The sequence below is a fragment of the Thalassophryne amazonica genome, chromosome 19 (assembly GCF_902500255.1).
Source record: "Thalassophryne amazonica chromosome 19, fThaAma1.1, whole genome shotgun sequence".
NCBI classification, from domain to species: domain Eukaryota; kingdom Metazoa; phylum Chordata; class Actinopteri; order Batrachoidiformes; family Batrachoididae; genus Thalassophryne; species Thalassophryne amazonica.
This window is the reverse complement of record NC_047121.1, coordinates 40,358,683-40,376,798: the sequence shown is the minus strand read 5'-3', so window position 1 is coordinate 40,376,798 and position 18,116 is coordinate 40,358,683. Positions and strand designations below refer to the sequence as shown.

Sequence of the window (18,116 nt, the reverse complement as noted above, 5' to 3'; positions counted from 1 at the left end):
CCGCTAGAATCTCTTCAAAATAAACCCAAATCTGTCATTTTTAACATTTTGGATGTGATTATATGCGTGTCTTTTTTGGTATGTGGCTAAAACAAACAAACAGACAAACTCTACAGTCATATTTTCATAGTTGGATAATAATAATTAGACAGACTCGTTTTTATTGTAATTCAGCAAGAAAACATCACAGATGCTGTCACAATGAAATATCAATTCACTGCACGAATAGATAAAAACTCAGAATAAAGCACAGAATTCCAGCCCAAGGTATGTAATAGCGATAAATAGTTTTTTTAAAAACCTATAACTGTCTCTGTATATATACACAACATGCATTAACTAAATAAATAAAGCACACAGATTTTCCACATATGAAGATGCTACAAAGATAAAGTTGTGACCAGATGCTACAGTGTATTCTATATTGTACAGTTCTGTCTATCAATTTGTTTTTAACTGTCTTTTGGTGGTTGGCTAAAAGCTGTCCCTGAATCTGCCTGTTTTGCAACTCAGGCTACTGCACCGTCTGCCTGAGGGCAGAAGGGAAAGCAGATTGTTAAAGGGATGTGAAGTGTCCTTGATTATCCTTCTTGCCCTGGACAATCAGCGCTGTTCTGCCAGTTCACCAATGGTTGGCAGCCTAACCCTAACATTCTTCTCTGCTGCCCTCACTACCCTCCCCAGTACCTTCCTGTCTGCAAGACTGCTAATTTCATGCCACAGAGAGACACTTATAATAATGTTGCATGTCCCTCCATTAAAATAATGAAATAAAACAAGACCGTTTTCAGTTTTTAAAAAGCACTTAAAAATGCTTCTTTTCTTGTTTTCATTAAAAACATTTCTGGAAATCTGAAATTTCTAAACGTTAACTAAAAAGGTTGCAGAGAATTTTGTCTAATTTTACAAACAAAACAAACCAAGACAAAACAAAAACATTCCTTTGTATATTTACAGCCCAACGCGTAATCAGTGAATAATGAACTGAATCAAAAGTTTACATATATTGTTCAATCCCATAGAATTAACTTTAAAAAGTAAATGGTCATTGGTCAACACATTTATTTTTACAAATCATTTATTTGATGATTTGATTTATCACTAACACACGTTCACACGATGCCTTTATTTTGAAAGGAAATTTATTTCAGGTGGACGGAACAACTAGAGCTCTGGGAAATGAAGTTTTTTTTTTCAGCCACCTGCGGGTACAAAGTTGTATTACATCAATATGACCACGTGGAGGCTCAATAGAGCTAAATAACTGTCACCTGAAAACAATTCAGTCACAGATTGGTCTCACGGGGTGAAAATTATTTCAGCGTTATTTAAATAAAGTAATTGTTTAAGTAAGAGCTCAGTGGTTCCTACAGTGGAGGTTGCTGTGTTTTAAAATAAAATCAATGCAATGCCAAATCAACATGCAGATCCAGCTCAGATCTCCTGTGGGAGAAGCTGAAGGGACTTACTTTACTAATGCCAAAAAGGAGGTGAAAAACCACCATAAAAATACAGAAAAACAAAACTGTCTTCTGCAATGAAAACCTTTGAGCTAAACAATTATTGTGCACAACAGCTGTAACTAATTTAGAAATTGCTGTAAATTATGACACTTTCAACATTCTTATGGCATGCACTTTCCCATCTCAAAAGCACCCATTATCTTTTTTTTCTGTTGTGATTTGATTCAAATTCTTCTGGCTTCTCCTTTTTTCACTTGGGGTCACCACATCATTGATATGACATGGATCTGCATGTTGATTTGTCAAAGATGCCCTTCATGATGTAACTTCACATCACATGGGTTAGAGGTGGAAACAAACACACTAACCTCTTACCCTGTTAAAACTTATTTAATTTTTAAAATTGATTCAACTGATTCAATTTATTAATGAGATGAATCACCTGAACACTAGAATTTTAGTTTTCAGACTCTCTTGAAATCACAGTGATGCACTCTCATCATTTTAATTAACAAATGTAAATGAGTAACTTATATTTACACTTTTTTGCTTCAAGTAACTTATATGCTTTTTTAACATAAAAAAAAGAATCATAATCACAGCTCAATAACAGCTTGGAATTATACTCAACAAAAATATAAACGCAACACTTTTGGTTTTGCTCCCATTTTGTATGAGATGAACTCAAAGATCTAAAACTTTTTCCACATACACAATATCACCATTTCCCTCAAATATTGTTCACAAACCAGTCGAAATCTGTGATAGTGAGCACTTCTCCTTTGCTGAGATAATCCATCCCACCTCACAGGTGTGCCATACGAAGATGCTGATTAGACACCATGATTAGTGCACAGGTGTGCCTTAGACTGCCCACAATAAAAGGCCACTCTGAAAGGTGCAGTTTTGTTTTATTGGGGGGGGGATACCAGTCAGTATCTGGTGTGACCACCATATGCCTCATGCAGTGCAACACATCTCCTTCACATCATCCGTGAAGAGAACACCTCTCCAACGTGCCAAACACCAGCGAATGTGAGCATTTGCCCACTCAAGTCGGTTACGACGACGAACTGGAGTCAGGTCGAGACCCCGATGAGGACCACAAGCATGCAGATGAGCTTCCCTGAGACGGTTTCTGACAGTTTGTGCAGAAATTTTTTGGTTATGCAAACCGATTGTTTCAGCAGCTGTCCGAGTGGCTGGTCTCAGACGATCTTGGAGATGAACATGCTGGATGTGGAGGTCCTGGGCTGGTGTGGTTACACGTGGTCTGCGGTTGTGAGGCTGGTTGGATGTACTGCCAAATTCTCTGAAACGCCTTTGGAGACGGCTTATGGTAGAGAAATGAACATTCAATACACGAGCAACAGCTCTGGTTGACATTCCTGCTGTCAGCATGCCAATTGCACGCTCCCTCAAATCTTGCGACATCTGTGGCATTGTGCTGTGTGATAAAACTGCAGCTTTCAGAGTGGCCTTTTATTGTGGGCAGTCTAAGGCACACCTGTGCACTAATCATGGTGTCTAATCAGCATCTTGATATGGCACACCTGTGACGTGGGAAGGATTATCTTAGCAAAGGAGAAGTGCTCACTATCACAGATTTAGACTGGTTTGTGAACAATATTTGAGGGAAATGGTGATATTGTGTATGTGGAAAAAGTTTTAGATCTTTGAGTTCATCTCATACAAAATGGGAGCAAAACCAAAAGTGTTGCGTTTATATTTTTGTTGAGTGTATGTTTATACAGAACACAACATACGGTATGTGCATTAAACATCACTATTTTCAAATTTGTATATCTTTTCCAATAGCTGTAAATCAAAACCTATTCCCAAGAGTGTATGCATTTTTAAAATAAGCATAAATATATATTAACAAAAAAGCTTAACATTTTTGCCACTGATAAGTTGCAAATATATTTTATTTTATAAAAGCTTAAAGTGGTATAGAAATTATAGCCTAAAAATAATTTTTTAATTACTATTTGAGGATTTTTCAATATAAAATAGTTTCATGATATACATAGATGAATTGTTGTGAAAGTGTAGGAACACGGACCCACAACAGGGGGCGCAAATGAACGGACAATGGAGAAGGTAAATAACAAGGTTTTACTGTTGTGGAACGTGCACAACCAATACAACAATTGACAATTTGGGGTTAAGCCGAATTCCACTGGTGTCGTGTGGGCAGGCTCGAAGGTAGGAGACGTCCGTCCAAGTCGAACCGGAACCACCCAGATTTCCTCTGCCACCGAACCCTGGAAGTACTGGAACCGCCAAGTCCCGAATTCCCAGGTGGCCACTGCCTCCGCTCGTCGGATCCGGTACTGCTGGCAAGAGAACAAACACACAGGTGTGGATGCGGCTGCACCCAGTAACACAGGGAGGGGAGAAGCCGTCTCCACCTCACGTCACAATACTGCAGGAAGGTGAGTACTTATCGTTGAGTAGACAGCTGTCCTGCAATGTTCAGAAAGGCAATATAATATAGCAGAGAATTGTTACCTCTATCTTAAGGCGATATCTCGGCACTGAGGTGGAGACGCCGTCCTGTTGATATACCTCCGTGCTGAGTGGAATCAGCTGTGTCCAGTAATGGGTGACAGCTGTCACCCTGACTGCTCTCGTAAGGCGGCAGCGCCCTCTGGTACCTGGAGCCCGCACTCCAGGCAGGGCGCCCTCTGGTGGTGGTGGGCCAGCAGTACCTCCTCTTCAGCGGCCCACACAACAGGACCCCCCCCTCAACGGGCGCCTCCTGGCGCACGACCGGGCTTGTCCGGATGGCGACGGTAGAAGTCGGCCAGGAGGGCCGGGTCCAGGATGAAGCCCTTCTTCACCCAGGAGCGTTCTTCGGGGCCGTACCCCTCCCAGTCCACCAGGTACTGAAAACCCCGGCCCATTCGACGGACGTCGAGGAGCCGGCGCACGGTCCAAGCCGGTTCCCCGTCGATGATCCGGGCAGGAGGTGGTGCCGGACCCGGGGTGCAGAGGGGTGAGGTGTGATGGGGTTTTATTCGGGAGACATGAAACACTGGATGAATCCGCAGCGAGGCCGGAAGCTGGAGCCTCACTGCGGCGGGATTGATGACTTTGAGGACTTTGAAGGGACCGATGTATCGTTCTTGGAGTTTGGGGGAGTCCACTTGAAGGGGAATGTCCTTGGTGGACAACCACACTTCCTGCCCAGGATGATACTTGGGGGCCGGGGCCCGCCGCCGGTCTGCATGTTTCTGTGCCCTCGTCCGGGCCTTCAACAAAGCAGAGCGGGCGGCACGCCACACCCGACGGCACTTCCGTAGGTGGGCCTGGACCGAGGGCACACCGACCTCTCCCTCGACCACCGGAAACAAGGGGGGCTGATACCCCAAGCACACCTCAAACGGGGAGAGGCCGGTGGCTGATGACACTTGGCTGTTGTGGGCGTACTCGATCCAGGCCAGGTGGGTACTCCAGGCCGTCGGGTGCGCGGCTGTCACACAGCGTAGTGTCTGCTCCAATTCTTGGTTGGCCCGCTCTGCTTGCCCGTTGGTCTGGGGGTGATACCCAGACGAAAGGCTGACCGTGGCCCCCAGTTCCCGGCAGAAGCTCCTCCAAACGTGTGAGGTAAACTGGGGACCGCGATCGGAGACGATGTCTGATGGTATTCCATGCAGACGGACGACGTGGTGGACCAGGAGGTCCGCTGTCTCCTGGGCCGTTGGGAGCTTCGGGAGGGCCACGAAGTGGGCCGCCTTGGAGAAACGGTCCACTATCGTGAAGACGACGGTGTTTCCCTGGGACGGCGGGAGACCCGTGACAAAGTCCAGGCCGATGTGGGACCAGGGGCGATGAGGCACGGGCAGTGGCTGTAGCAGCCCTGAGGTCTTTCTGTGGTCGGCCTTGCCCCTGGCGCAGGTGGTACAGGCCTGGACGTAGTCCCGGATGTCGGCCTCCAGGGATGCCCACCAGAAGCGTTGCCGGACGACTGTCACGGTCCTTCGCACCCCAGGGTGACAGGAGAGCTTAGAACCGTGACAGAAGTCCAGGACTGCAGCCCTAGCTTCTGGTGGGACGTATAGTCTGTTCTTTGGTCCGTTTCCGGGGTCCGGGTCATGGGTCAGGGCCTCCCGGACGGTCTTCTCCACGTCCCAGGTGAGGGCGGCCACGATAGCGGACTCTGGGATGATGGGATCCGGGGGATCCGACGGTTCCGTTTTGACTTCGTCTTCGTGCACCCGGGACAATGCATCCGATCTTTGATTCTTGGTCCCGGGACGGTAGGTAATCCAGAAGTCAAAACGGCCAAAGAACAGTGACCAGCGGGCTTGCCTGGGGTTCAGCCGCTTGGCGGTCCTGATGTACTCCAGGTTCCGATGGTCAGTGAAAACCGTGAATGGCACAGCTGTTCCCTCCAACAGATGTCTCCACTCTTCGAGGGCCTCTTTCACAGCAAGGAGTTCCCGATTGCCGACGTCATAGTTCCGTTCAGCGGGGGTCAACCTGCGGGAAAAATAGGCACACGGGTGAAGGACCTTATCGGTCTTCCCGCTCTGGGAGAGCACCGCTCCTATCCCTGAGTCCGAGGCATCCACTTCAACCACTAACTGGCGGCTAGGATCGGGCTGCACCAGAACTGGTGCAGACGAAAAGCGCCGTTTCAACTCCTTGAACGCGGCTTCGCACCGATCCGACCAGGTGAAGGGGACTTTTGGAGAGGTCAGGGCTGTCAGGGGGCTAACTACCTGACTGTAGCCCTTAATGAACCTCCTGTAGAAATTAGCAAAGCCGAGGAACTGTTGCAGCTTCCTACGGCTTGTGGGTTGGGGCCAATCTCTCACCGCTGCAACCTTGGCCGGATCAGGGGCGACGGAGTTGGAGGAGATGATAAACCCCAGGAAGGACAAAGAAGTGCGGTGGAATTCACACTTCTCGCCCTTCACAAACAGGCGGTTCTCCAACAACCACTGCAGGACCTGACGGACATGCCGGACATGAGTCTCAGGATCCGGGGAAAAGATGAGTATATCGTCCAGATACACGAAGACGAACCGGTGCAGGAAGTCCCGCAAGACATCGTTTACCAACGCTTGGAAAGTCGCGGGAGCATTAGTGAGACCGAACGGCATGACCAGGTACTCAAAATGACCTAACGGGGTGTTAAATGCCGTCTTCCATTCGTCTCCCTTCCGGATCCGAACCAAATGTTCTTCCATTGGCCGTTCAACAGCCGGTTGACGCCCCTCGGGATCCATGACGCTGGCCGAGATATCCTGTTGTGAAAGTGTAGGAACACGGACCCACAACAGGGGGCGCAAATGAACGGACAATGGAGAAGGTAAATAACAAGGTTTTACTGTTGTGGAACGTGCACAACCAATACAACAATTGACAATTTGGGGTTAAGCCGAATTCCACTGGTGTCGTGTGGGCAGGCTCGAAGGTAGGAGACGTCCGTCCAAGTCGAACCGGAACCACCCAGATTTCCTCTGCCACCGAACCCTGGAAGTACTGGAACCGCCAAGTCCCGAATTCCCAGGTGGCCACTGCCTCCGCTCGTCGGATCCGGTACTGCTGGCAAGAGAACAAACAAACAGGTGTGGATGCGGCTGCACCCAGTAACACAGAGAGGGGAGAAGCCGTCTCCACCTCACGTCACAATACTGCAGGAAGGTGAGTACTTATCGTTGAGTAGACAGCTGTCCTGCAATGTTCAGAAAGGCAATATAATATAGCAGAGAATTGTTACCTCTATCTTAAGGCGATATCTCGGCACTGAGGTGGAGACGCCGTCCTGTTGATATACCTCCGTGCTGAGTGGAATCAGCTGTGTCCAGTAATGGGTGACAGCTGTCACCCTGACTGCTCTGGTAAGGCGGCAGCGCCCTCTGGTACCTGGAGCCCGCACTCCAGGCAGGGCGCCCTCTGGTGGTGGTGGGCCAGCAGTACCTCCTCTTCAGCGGCCCACACAACATGAATCCTATTTTAACATGATCTGGTTGGTTGTACACTCTTGGGGGAAAAAACAATATATTTTTTTTCATCTACTTATGTCTTCCAGTATGTGTGTGTATATATATATATATATATATATATATATATATATATATATATATATATATATATATATATATATATATATAGTGGGGTTGCTTCAGGTCAGCCAGCCATGCTTTGGGGGAAGAAAACCCAAGGGTTCTTGTTCACATACTCCAATTCAATGAGGGCCATTGGCCAAGTTGCATCCTCCTCAGGTCTCTTGAAAATTAAAAACAAATAAACAATTATTACTCCAAAAACCGTTGACAGCATTCAGAATTCTGACATGCGTCCCCATCAATGCTTTGTGATATCATAGAAGGAAAACACTAACAATGACATATAAGGAGAACCTCTCTCACAATGTTAAAGAAATTGAAGTGATACTATGAAAAACATGTGAAGCAGATTCAGACTACTTCCAAAATGTATTCAACACTTCCTTAATCCATGGATCGGATCTCTACAAATATTAATCATAATCTGTAAATCACAAATGCAGATGAAGTGTCATCAAAGAGAAATACAGGGTGACCAAATCATCTCTTCCCCTTCTCTCTCAGCTGGTGGAGGTAATACTTCAGGCCATATCAACCTTAACAAAAGTGTTTTCTGGATAGATCTGGGTATTTTATAACAGATTGTTGAAATTTTAATCCTGGGGCTGGAAACAGCATTGACTCCTCATCACATTTTCTATGTTTATTCTTCCTTTTCAAACTTTCCAATCCATGAATCACACTGTCATCAACTCTATCTCGACTGGCCAACAACAACACACCTATCTGAAATTTGATCTACAAAAGGAAATACACCAAAGTGACAGACTCATAATCGAACCATGACTGGTGATTCTATCCTCATTTTTGTTTGGCAATAGCGACACTTTTGGATTTGACAGATGGCTTACACAGCAATCTTCTTTCTGTAACTACGTACTTATAGTTTTGTGTACAGGAAAAGATTATTGGTATGGCTATGAATCACTGCCTCAAAGACCTTATCCAGCCCTCGGTCCTCCAGTTTGGCATGTCTGGTCTAAACTCAGTCAACCAACAGCAGATGCGTAGATGTTAAAACTATTTTTCCTCACTCACTATTGACATGTGAACATCAATAGCAGATTGAACTCTGTTACACATTAGTGCTGTGAGCTCTTGGCAGGACATCAAACGCATCACCATTTAGATGTTATTGATCACGCCATCTTTTTCAAGCTGAAAGCTACAGTGCATCCAGAAAGTATTCACAGCGCTTCACTTTTTCCACATTTTGTTATGTTATAGCCTTATTACAAAATGGAATAAATTCATTTTTTCCCCTCAAAGTTCTACTCACGACACCCCACAAAGACAGCATGAAAGAAATACTTTGTTGATGCCATTTGGCAGCAATTACAGCCTCAAGTCTTCTTCAATATGATGTCACAAGCTTGGCGCATCTATCTTTGGGCGGGCTCCATCAGGTTGGATGGGGAGCGTCGGTGCACAGCCATTTTCAAATCTCTCCAGAGATGTTCATTCAGATTCAGGTCTGGGCTCTGGCTGAGCTACTCAAGGACATTCACAGAGTTGTCCCGAAGCCACTCTTCTGATATCTTCTCTGTGTGCTTAGGGTCATTGTCCTACTCAAAGATTAACCGTTGCCCCAGTCTGAGGTCAAGAGCGCTCTGGAGCAGGATTCATCCAGGATGTCTCTATACATTGCTGCATTCATCTTTCCCTCAATCCTGACTAGTCTCCCAGTTTCTGCTGCTGAAAAACATCCCCACAGCATGATGCTGCCACCATCATGCTTCACTGTAGGGATGGTGCCTGGTTTCCTCCAAACATGACGCCTGGCATTCAGGTGCCTTTTGGTAAACTCCAGGTGTGCTGTCATGTGCTGTTTACTAAGGAGTGGCTTCCGTCTGTCCACTCCACCATACAGGCCTGATTGGTGGATTGCTGCAGAGATGGTTGTCCTTTTGGAAGGTTCTCTTCTCTCCACAGAGGAATGCTGGAGTTTTGACAGAGTGACCATCAGGTTCTTGGTCACTTCCCTGAAAAAGGTCCTTCTCCCCCGATCGCTCAGTTTAGATGAGCGGCCAGCTCTAGGAAGAGTCTTGGTGGATCCGAAGTTCTTCCATTTATGGATGATGGAGGCCACTGTGCTCATTGGGACCTTCAAAGCGGCAGAAATGTTTCTGCACCCTTCCCCAGATTTGTGCCTTGAGACAATCCTGTCTCAAGGCCTACAGACATTTCCTTTGATTTCATGCTTGGTTTGTGCTCTAAAGTGCACTGTCAGCTGTGGGACCTTATATGTAGACAGGTGTGTGTCTTTCCAGATCATGTCCAATCAACTAAATTTACCTCAGGTGGACTCCAATTAAGCTGTAGAAACATCTCAAGGATGATCAATGGAAACAGGATGCAGTTCAATTTTAAGCTTCATGGCAAAGGCTGTGAATACTTAGGTCCATGCAATTTCTTCTTCTTATTTTTTTTTAATATAATAACTTTGCAAAATCTAAAAAAAAGAGTTTTTTTTCACATTGTCATTATGGGGTATTTTGTGTAGAATTTTGAAGGAAAAAAATGAATTCCATCCATTTTGGAATACGGCTGTAACATAACAAAATGTGGAAAAAAGTGAAGCACCGTGAATACTTTCCGGAGGCACTGCAAATATTTTCTTTTGGCTTTAAATGCACAGCAAAATTGTGAATATTCGATATTTATGCTGGGTGGGTGTTTGCAGAAGCCCATTATGTCCACTCAGAATTAATATAATTATGACAGCAAAACTGAAATTTTCCAACCGTGATTGATTTTTACCCCCCAAATCGAGCATGATGATCATGACTGTTTGGAATCCAGGTCACATAAATGAAGGAACAGGCGCCACAGCTGTGCCACAGCAGGCAGAGTATACATTGCTTTTTGCTGTTTATTACGTACCCCCACCCTCCCATGGTTTAACTCGTAACCAGCATTCCTTGGTGGCTTAGTGTGAGAATGCAAACAAAAATCAGAGCTGATGCCAACCTGATCCTGACACAGAGCTGGTTTTCCAAAACAGACCCGCTAACCTACCAGACTATGTCAGATTAACTCCTCAAAGCATTCCATCGTCCTCCGTTTATATCCAGTTGCAGGACACAACAGAGTCTGGCTCAGGAGTCTGACGACTTGAATTCTTCGTCTTCTTCTTAGTCCACTTGCACATGGTGTGTAGCCCTAACTATAGAGTTTTGTTCAGTGATATGTTCTGTTATGATCCTGAGTTATGAGATCCAGCCAGCGGGTGCAGGGGAGCTCCTCTCGGCTGTCTCCAGCCAGCTCAATCAGGATTGATGTCCAGGATGTCCATAACCTACAGGGGGATTACGACACCAGGAACTAATCACCAGTTCCGCTGAGCATGTCAGTTACTGTAAGGTGGTCAGACCCCCGGTTGATGAGCCACGACAGCCTTAACTATGGTGTAATTGATTAGTTATGACACTAACCAGAAGAAATGGTACTGATCATTCATGGACCCAACTCTTGGTTGTCACTGATTGACAGATCCTGAACATTTGTAATAAAATCCAAACAGCTACCTGGAATGAGCAAATGATCCTCCATCCAGGATATGCGTGAATTAATTAAATATGTGTGTTTGACATGAAAATGGGATGTATGTGGTTGTTGTTTGTGTTATTGAGACCCCATGGAAAATTAATGGAGAATGAACCAAGAACGTGACACATTGAAACTCAGCACAATTTCTTGTTCCTTCTTTTTAAATTATTGGTTGAGCTCCCAAAGGAGTTTGTGAGATCACTGTAATCACATGTCAGTGTGTGTGTGTGTGTGTGTGTGTGTGTGTGTGTGTGTGTGTGTGTGTGTGTGTGTGTGTGTGTGTGTGTGTGTGTGTGTGTGTGTGTGTGTGTGTGCTCCCAGAATACCTCAGGAGCTGCTTGGTCATTGATATGAAGGTCAGAGGTCAAGGTCAAGCAAGGTCATTGAACAGCCTGAAAATACCATTTTTAATCATAACATAAAATCTAAAAGTACTAGAAGAATGATTTCAAGTGCATATGAACCAGTAAATGCAATATATTCTGCTCATCTACTTGAGTATGTGATGCCGTGATGGCGCCACCAACTGATGTTGCGGCTAATAATAAAACAAATTTAAATTGTCTGACATTAGCTTCAAAACAAAGAGAGCTAGAAGGACGGTCCCAAGTGCTTATGAATCAGAAAACAGAATTCCATCTGCTGATCTATATGTAGTGTCATGATGTCACCAAATAATGTCATGTGACAGTAAATGATTAAAAAAAATGTTTTCAACAATAGTGTTGAAAGAAAGAGTGCTGGAAGGATGATCTCTATTGCATATGAATTAGCAGACTGTCATATGTTGATCTATATGTGGCGTCATGATGACATCATAAAATTATATCATGTTACATTAGAAAAAATGTTCTCAGCAATTTCAAAACATTTAATTTCCTATAGTGCTATATGGGAACTAGTAAGCAAGACCAAAAATAAACTGAACTGAAAAGCGAGAAGAACGTGTTTGTGACACACATCTTGTATATTTATGGCTTGAAGTGACCACTATGTCTTGTCTGTATGATCATGATATGTGCAAGTCTGTTTATAAATGAGTATTTATGAACTTGACTCACTTCTTTCGCTTGTGATTTGTGTCGCTCAACTCAATAAAAAATTTTTCCGTCGCTGCTACTGTGTTGCAGTATTTGACAACCTATGATGGCGAGAGTCGATGGTTATGCGTGAGACGATGCATTCTCTGAAGGTATGTTCTTTGTTTTTTAGATCACCCATAATGCAATGTTGTTATGTGTTGGACGCGGGCGGAGAACCGATCAGCGTTTGACAGGACCCAGTATAAAATAAGCAGAGCACGGTACAAAGGATAACAGAATTTAATAACATAACAGTGAGTGCTGAATAATAACAAATGAGTACGCGGTCTGGCGAGGTGGAATAACGGTGCGCTCCCAGCAGCACAAACGGTCCGGAGCCAGAACAGTTCGGACCCAAGGACCCCGCCGACACCCCCCAGGTGGCCGCGACCAACCGAGTCTGTGAAAGAAGAAACCATCATGTGAGTCCACCACTCCACACACAGAGAGACCACTCAAAGGTGTACATAAACAGCAAACACTTCCTGGCTTAATCACCAATCAGCTTCCCACCCTGCAGGCATGGAACACCCAGTTCAATTCTCCACTGCAGTGGAAGCTGATTAAACGACTAACATAACAGCTCAGTATAATAAGGTGTGAGGGACACCACATTTACTGACTGTACTCATGTTAGTCACAAAACCTAAAGTACCTCAGGAAGTGTGCTGACGAGCGTGAGACCTCCCCCTCTCCTCTTTCACAGACCATGGCATCAAACCTGGTACAGTCTCTGCGTCCATGATGATGAGATGGTTCTCCAAACGTCGATCTCACCCGTCTGGTCACAAGGTCGAGTCTCTGGCAAATACACACTGTGTACTCCAGACTTAAATGCAACCATGCCCCAATCCATAAAGATGCACCACAGCTGTGAGTCCTGACGAGCTGCACATGACCAGCCTCAGGTGATCAGGGTGAGGTCCTAATAACTCAGCCACACAGCCACTCAGTCCTGAACGCATGCCACCTGGAAGGAAAAACAGAAGACAGAAAACAGAAGACAAACAAAAGCCAGCCAGGCACGCCAGGCACCCCAGCCACAACAAATGTATTGCTGCACTTTAGTGAATACGTGCAAAGTTGTTGGAAATGTTGCAGTTTATGGTTTGTCTTTACTGATATTCACATTTTCAGCACAACTATCACAAGATCTATGTGGAGTTTGACAACCCAGTGGTGGCCAAAGCTTTGAGGATGAATCTACATTTTTAGGGTGTTGTATAGAGAAAGCAGAGGATTGGGTACAGTGATTTTAAGTTAAATGCAGTGCATATTCCCACATTTTAAAATAAAAATCAACGGATAAACAGCAGGAAAGTAGATATTGCAGGAATAGACAAATTAAATGATGGTTTATGCAACAATAAATCAATCAATGTGGTTTAATGGACCAGTTTATGAAAAATTGTATTTTGTCTGAACTTCATACACTGAAAAAAGAGAATAGTATTTAAACCAACTTAAAAAAGTGTTACAATTTGTAAAAACCTGAATGAAGTTGTTTGAACTTAAGTTTGTAAGTTAGAGATTTAACTTTCAAACTTAAGTTTAAATAACTTCATTCATTCAGGTTTTTACAAATTGTAACACTTTTTTGAGTTGGTTCAAACATTCTCTTTTTTCAGTGTAGTTTTATGTTTTCACATTAAAGATCCCACAAATCCCTCAGTTCTATGACTGTGCATGCGGAAACTCTCCCGATAAACAAAAATTAGGCACAGCACGTCGCATTTTAGACACCATCAATCTGTGCGACACACCCCATGATGAGAGCTTAATTCAGTGGGACACGCCCCCATGATGTGTGGAAGAGAGACATTAGTCTCTGATGGGAGAGGAGGCGTGGTTAGCAGCCTCTCCTTTTCATTTATCGCAATCAGGCCCATTGCAACAAGGCAACCAAACCAATCAATTGCCTGGGGCCCCGACCTGGCCTGGGGCCCCCAGACAATGGCTGCTTATGAATTTTATGTAACGACAAACTGTGTGACAGTCAATGCATGAAAGTGCAGCGACACTGTTATCGGAATCCTCCTCAAAGGGGCCCCCTCTCACAGTAGCCAACCACGTAACTCAACAGGTGAGGTGAGAAAAAAAACTGGAGCTCATCTCGACTGGTACTAGTTCATTTTGATAGGACTCGGGACTCCGGCAAAACATAAAATGTCCGCAATTATGAAATGGAGTTATCTGTCAGGAAGCCAGAAAAGAAAGAAGAGAAAGGAAGAGGAATAAAAGAAAAAAAACAGGACAGTGGTAAGTGATAATTTACACTGGATAAATTAGGCCAAAATATGTTTATGTTAGCTACCTGCCTGGCTGTGTTATATTTTAACGGTGTTGCATCTTTTCCCAAAAAGTAATCTACTGAACCACACTCAACTTCCTCACTAATGTACACCTGGCAACTCAACGGTTTCACATCGCCCTCTGCTGGACTCTTATGAGCATAACACCGAAGGACTCATTTGTAGACGTACAAACATAATATCTACGATACCACATTTCCTCCCCCTTAAGTTAACAACTTATACCTGTTCACATTTAAATATTACTTTTGTTAATAACTTATTTTAATAACATTTTTAAAGTATGTTTGATTTTGTTACTGTGCACATTTTTTTGAAGTATTTTGGATTTTGTTACTACACAATTTGCACTGTCTTTATATGCTGGTTGGGTGGTGGGGTTTTTGCAAATGTTAAAATGCACTGCCAAAGAAATATTTTATTGAGTTTAAATGGTGTGTTTATGCTGTGGTTCGTCTAGGCTTTGGGCAGACGGTGTCAGGATTCAGCCCCTTCAGGGTCACTGGGTCGCCATGCCCTGCCTCTGTCTTTGATTGTCTGTTGTGGTTTTGTTCATCATATATCTTCTGTGTTTTATTATCGGGTTATGTTTCTTTAGTCTCTGTTTTCTTTTTGTTAATTAGTTATTTTCTGTTTAGCCTGAAGTCTGTTTTCTCATTTTGTTTTCATTAAAGTAGACCTGCATTGAAATAAATGCAGTCAGATCTTTGGACCAAAAAATGACTTATATTTACACATAAGATCCTTCTGAATGTAGTAAAGTAAATCTGCAAGCCCAGATCTGTCATTCAACGGAGAAATCTTCATTTGAAATGACAAATTTACAGCTAACATTTAGCCCCGTAAATTGTCCCTCTCATCATGGACGCTGCCGAGACGTCAGGGACAAGACCCTCTCCCAGCATGCATTGCGCGCGCCAAGTGTAATTTGTGAATTTACGTCAGTTTGCATCTGCACCTTTTTCTTGTCTTATACGTAAGGATCTACTTTTTAAAACTTCATATTGTCTTGCGGTACGCTTGGTGAATACACATTTCTTTTATTTGTGCTTGAAAATTATTTTTGTGGACTTTTTCATACGCCCGTTTGATTGAGTGGTGTCGCATTGAAAATCTACTACGACTACGGAGGCGAGACCCGCAAAGAATTCAAGTCATTAAAAATATATAAACCTCTCTCAGCGGCCACGGAGCTTCTTGGCTCCGATTACCGAGACGTGCGGCGCTGCGGATTTTGCAGCAAGAAGTCTGACCTTGCGAGCAACAGGTGTCACTGCGCGCACTGCATTAAAACGGCGAGCGTAGTCTCTGGACTTGTGCCAAGTTGGCTGCACCTCCATTCAGTAGACAGAGAGGTGGTGCTGGCTGCACAGCAGACACGGGGGTGTGAGTGCCGCGGCGGAATTTAACAAGCGCATGCACTCGGTAAGCGTATCGGGGGCAGTGAGAGCGAGGCCTCGGGGAATAATGTCGCCCGCTGTCGATGCCGCCGCTGATCTGATCCCCGGATCTGAGCAAGCAGAGCTGTATCTCACATTCATTGCAGCTTACTTTTGGATGCTGAAACCAGGATGTGTATAACAGTAACATTACTAAGAGATAAAATCAATTTCAATGCGGGATCCGACTGAAGGTGGGAACACGTCGTCTTGTCACCGACATCATGGAAATGATCCGGATGTACAAACTGTTTTCACAGAGGGCTAAATGTTAGCTGCAAATTTGTCATTTTTAAACAAATATTTCTCTGCTGAATTACAAATTTGGGCTTACAGATTTACTTTACTGCATTCACAAGGGTCTTATAAATACATATCAGCTATTTCTTTTCTGAAATCTGACCACATTTATTTCAAGCAGGTCTCCTTTAATTGCATTACCTTTTATTCTTTAGTCATGGTGAGTTCCACTCTAGTTTAGTCTTTGCTTTTTATTTTCTTGTTGTTTTTTCATTCTGCCTTTCACTGTAGTCATTGGTCGTATTTCCCTTTATACTTTAGCCACTGTGTGGTCATGCCTTGGTTGGGGTTCTGTTTCTTTTTCTGTGTAGTTCCTGCATTGTTATTATGGTCTGATTGGGGAAGATGTTGGTTTGTGCTGTATGTGTGACTTCTCTTGCTGGGTGTTTCCTGCTTGGGCTTCTCTGTCCCTATTTCTCTTGCCTGTCTCACTTGGTGCTTGGTGGGGGGTCACACTCTGTCTAGGCCACACCCTGTTCCGGTTCCTGACACATGGTGAATCCTGTTCTGCTTCAGTCTCTGCCTTTTATTTTCTGGTTCTTTTTATGTTGGCATTTTACTTGGCCTTTGGTTTTCAATTCATCTTCACGTTAGGGATTTTTATCTCTGTTGGTTGTGGGTCATTTGAACTTAGTTGTTTCTGTCTGTCACGCCCACCTGTCATTCCTCTCTTGTCTTGTTTGGCCACGCCCTTTTCATGAACTGCATCCGCACCTGCTTCACATCACGCCCTGATTACTCTCTCTATATTTAAGTCCTCACTGTCTCTCTGTCACCTGGCAGTTTGTTGAAGTCCTTTCGCATACTCGCCTTTTGTCACAGTCTTGTTTGCCTTGCCGTGTTTTGACCTTGCTTGTTTTTCTGATCTCCGCCACGCCGTGAAACTGAACCCTGCTTGTTTTTTGAACCACGCCTCTGCCTCACGATTATCTGTTACCTCCGCTCCACTGACTGTCAAACCGTGTACCGTATCCTTGCCTGTTTTTTATATAAGTGCTTTTTTACCTCAGTTCCTCTGCCTGTGAGTCTGCATTTTGTGTCCTGCTACCTTCTGGGCCACACCACCTCGAAGCATGATAGACAGGGCGGGGTGGTGACGCATAGGGGGGCCTCCAAATCCATTTTGGTTGGAGCACCAAAATGCCTTGAAACAGCCCTGGTCGGAATAGACACAGAAATAGACACAGTGTTAATATGCTCTTTCATTTGACAATGTCTGTTCTTGGTTAAAAAAAAAAAAGCTACAGAGCTTTCGATGTCTTCTTGAAAGCCTACATTACTATACTTCAAAGACAGATTTTGAGGCAGATGCAGATCATCTTCCTAAACTCACTGTGATTGAAAGCATTAGCAGAATACTTAAACTGTAAATGTTAATGTGATATATGTGGTATTGTGGGAGTGTGGTGTAAAAACTGCACAGTAAATTCCCCTCCGGTTGTGTATTGGCCTGGCGTCTCCCTGCAGTCTGTGTTGCTGACTGGAAATACATTTATGGTCAGTTAACATGACGAAATGCATCCAGGTTTTCCATTTCAGGCAGTTCTGTCCTGTCTTCCTCAATCCCCCGTTTTCTGGAAAGAGGGCTCATTCAACAGTTTTATGACTCAACCGTTGTGCATGGACTGCATCTGAGTCGCGTTTTCCCATCTGATGCATAATGATGCTTAAAGCACTTTGCAGTGAGGCCTCACATTCACCCATTCACACACTGATGTCAGGGTGCTGCTATGCAGGAGCTCAGGGACCTTCCCTGTTTAATCAGGGAATAGACCCTATGCCCTTTTGCTTCTCTAATCTTTACACTACTTGGGGGCTTTCAAGTTCTACATTTAAGATTTAAAGGGGTCATATTTTAGGATATTTTTTAGGAACAGTGCCTTTTTGT

General features: G+C 44.3%; 1 long non-coding RNA gene across 1 annotated transcript in view; it reads left to right on the top strand.

Annotated features, from left to right (window-relative positions):
* The window catches only part of LOC117500729, a 30,676-nt gene that overhangs the window by 7,204 nt on the left and 5,356 nt on the right, over positions 1-18,116 (top strand). Inside the window, exon 2 of the long non-coding RNA XR_004557836.1 lies at positions 12,226-12,287. This is a non-coding gene — a long non-coding RNA (uncharacterized LOC117500729). The remainder of the gene's footprint in view (positions 1-12,225; positions 12,288-18,116) is intronic.